This window comes from Microplitis mediator, chromosome 1 (genome assembly GCF_029852145.1).
Source record: "Microplitis mediator isolate UGA2020A chromosome 1, iyMicMedi2.1, whole genome shotgun sequence".
Classification (NCBI taxonomy): domain Eukaryota; kingdom Metazoa; phylum Arthropoda; class Insecta; order Hymenoptera; family Braconidae; genus Microplitis; species Microplitis mediator.
The window spans coordinates 20,574,697-20,578,287 of NC_079969.1; the positions used below are offsets into that span (position 1 = coordinate 20,574,697).

The 3,591-nt window shown below is 29.9% G+C and overlaps 1 long non-coding RNA gene across 1 annotated transcript; it reads right to left on the minus strand.

Moving 5' to 3' along the window:
- LOC130665894 (uncharacterized) lies at positions 1–2,491 on the minus strand. Its single transcript, XR_008989603.1, has 3 exons — positions 2,438–2,491; positions 2,148–2,253; positions 1–182 (listed from the first exon to the last, which is right to left on the minus strand). It is a non-coding gene; the product is annotated as an uncharacterized LOC130665894 (long non-coding RNA).
- Between the last annotated feature and the right edge of the window lie 1,100 nt (positions 2,492–3,591).

The window sequence follows — 3,591 nt, forward strand, 5'->3', positions numbered from 1 at the left end:
TTTTCTTTGTTATAAAAAATTTTTATTAATTGATAAAATACATTTAAATCTTCATTGTATTGTTATAATTATCCTCCGAGTGCCATTGCTGCCGCCATACCATCAGTTATGCATGTACCTTGAAACAACCAGTCACTGCATTTATGTCCTTCACAACAGCCGTATCCTTGTTGTGGATGGCACTAAAAGAAAATCATAATTTATCGATTGTTCATTTTTCAGCAGAAATTGTTTTGTATCCCACACGAAAAAAAAGTATATTTTTATTTTATATACGAAAATACATAATTACATAAAACGGCAAAAATTTATGTATGTTTGAATATAATGTTCATATAGCTTAAAAGTATATTTTTTCTTATAACATAAGCTATAAAAGAAAATGTATATTTTATTATAGAGCATTGTATATTTTCAAAATATAATTTACCGGTTGTAAATTCCAATATAACGAAGTATAATCGAGATATATTTTAAAGTATAGTAACTGTTACAAAAAAAAAAATAATCTTCATTATACTTTTCCAACATATCGCATTATATATTGGATAATATACCTAAAAATATATAATATAAATATTCATCAGTTTAACTCAGGAAAGAAAATAAAGGTACAGATTAAAGAAGAAAGAACAGATATCTCAGTACATATTAAGTATATAAATCTGACCATAGATGTTTATATTTAAGTGTGCGTTTCAATCAGGGGATGTCACATTATAAATCTGTAATTTGGAAGCCGACTAACATTTCAAACATCTTGGGTAATATCAATCTACTGAAGGAAAACATTGACGTAATTTTGTGGAGTCCAGGAAGTCATTGGTGAAAGTTGTCAACGGCTGTATTACTGAGGATGTGGACCTGGGCGGATTTTGAGGAGAAGTGGACCAAGATAACTGAGTCGAAAGACGTAGGTGTTTCCAATTAATAAACTACGTAAAATAATTTATCTACTGGTAACAATTTATCATTATCAAATTGAAGTGAAATTGTAAAGTCGAGTCTGTGTTCCTGAGCCCGCCATTTTGGCGTCGTCTCCAGTCAAGAATTTTATATATAACTTTGGGTAAACTCATTAACTTCACTAGCTCGTGCTATAACTATGAGGAGTTCAACATCCCGAGTCAAAATTGAAACAGAGTAGTTTGAGCCTCCAAAGCCTCCGTTCTTATGATGTTGGACTTGCCGCTGAATGTAATATGTTATTTAAGTCCAGGATGTCCTAATAGTAGCGCATGGAGGAGTAAATCACCTCTTTAAAATGCTATTGTAACCCTCCATGGTAGGCCATGGAGGGTTACAATTTTGTCTTGGTTAAAAAAACGTTTGTCTTCAAAAATATTTTCTTTAATCAAGGTATCTTTTTTTTCTGTGTACCATTCCGAAGGCAAACAATCCATTACTTTGGTGGAATTCAAAAAGGTACAAATTTCCGATCTTGGCCAGTTTTGCGAGAAAAATTTTAGGCATTCCTTCTTCCAGCACACCTCCGGAGCGGGTCTTTTCAACTGCAGGCAACTTAGTTTCTCCGAAAAGAAGCTGTTTGTCGCCAGAAAATGCGAATTCATTAATTTTTCTCAATCAAAGCAGAGATATCATTGAAATAATTAATTGAAAAAATTTCATATCTACATTATGTATTCAATTAAATTGTTTATTTTTGTTGCTGGTATTAAATAATATATGATAAACCAATTTCCAATCGAATTTTACCATTACAATATTCAAATGTAGATACTATATATAGATACTTGATAAAATATTCAATTATTCATTTAACTGGCTTCGCCTTTAGCTAATTAGCTCAGCTAATTTAAGTTAACCAGCTAAGCCGAACAGTCAACTAGCTAATTAGCTTGGTTAGCTTTTTTAGCCGGCTTAACCGGCCAAATTGTACAGCCCTAATTTGAAATATATGAATTTATATGACTTTAAAGTGAAAAGTATGAAATATTCAAAGTTCAGTCGATCTTGCGCGAGATTTAAAATTGACTGTAATTTATTGTTGAATTTATGGGTTACAATCGCAAAACTCAGAGTTTTATTAGTTTAAACTTATTGATTAAAGTTTAAAGTTTTTCAAAATTATTCATGTCTACTTGTAATTTTTTTTTTTTTTTTACTGTGTTATGATAATTACTTACCCAACCGCCTGGACACGCTGCATCTGCACCAACATAGAGACTAATCAATACGAAAATTGACAATAATAAAATTATTTTCGACATTTTTTTATTTTATATCTTGAAGCTGAAAAATAAAATAATTATTCAATTTAAATATAACAGCAAAACTATTAAGGTACGAAAAAAAAGGTACTGTTATTAATTCTCACAGCATAAACTTTTCTATAAAAAATATTTTACTTTTTTTTCGTAAATTCAACAATATTAGAGTTATAATTAAAAACATATAAGGAATTATAATTTATTACCGATTATTGTTTTCTCAAGTTCTGCAAGCTTGCATGTGACCAATCCGTGGATTGCTGACTTTTATATATATCGACAAATTGTGTCCTTCGACATTTCCGATAATAAATATTTTTTTGCGATAAATTTGTTTTGAGACGTAAAATAATTTATCTGATAAACAAATTAATGTACTACTTTGAAAAATAAAATTACGATAGAAAATTTATTTGAGTTACGTATGACTAGATTTTTTATTTCACAAGACCAAAAGTTATCACGGAGTATCCAGTTTGAGATCAAAAGTCGAATGTGAAAAATAACGGATGGAAATTCGTTTCGAATTAGCGCTTTGAAAATGCGAATGTTACATCATGTGACCCTGTCGCAATGCCGTCACGTCATCTCATGAGGAAATAAATAAATCTTAATGAACAATTTCATTTTTCTATGATAATCTTCATTTATTTTAACTAAATGCGTCTCATCGAATGAATGAACGTTATCATCAAAAAATTAATTTCTTCATGATAATCTTTAGTTATTTTATGCAACGCAATTACGTAAAGGACATCCTAGTAGCTATATTAGTCAAGATCTTGAAATTACAGTATATACAGGTTTCGCTGTATTTTCCTTCACTTGCTCTAGATTTGCTACAGTGTTACATCCTCCCGAGTGAAAATTAAAAAGGTGACTTGAGCCTCCAAATCCTACACGAGGGTAAGGGGGTTCAAATCATCTTTTTAGAATATGAAATTTCATGCATTAAAAAGGTGATTTGAACCTAAACCTGGTAACTTTGTCCACTTTTACCAAGGTTAGGTTTAAATCATCTTTTTAAAAAGCTAAAATAAGCCTCCAGAGCCTAAATTTATAAATCGAGAAAGACTCTTATCGGATCGCGTACAATTGGTAAAGAAACAGAAGGGAAAAGGGGGCCACTAATTAGAAATGGCCACCATGATCGAAAAAATTTAAAATTTAAAAAATTCCAAAAATAATTTCTTAGTAATAAACGTTTAGTTGTAAGTTAAAAAATAACAATATTTAAAATATTAATAATAATAGCTATGCTTAAAATCATGATACTACGGCCAAAATGTTCAAGACTATAATAAGAATTCTGAAATAAATTAAAAAAATTTTTAATTACACGGAAAGAAAATTATGGAAG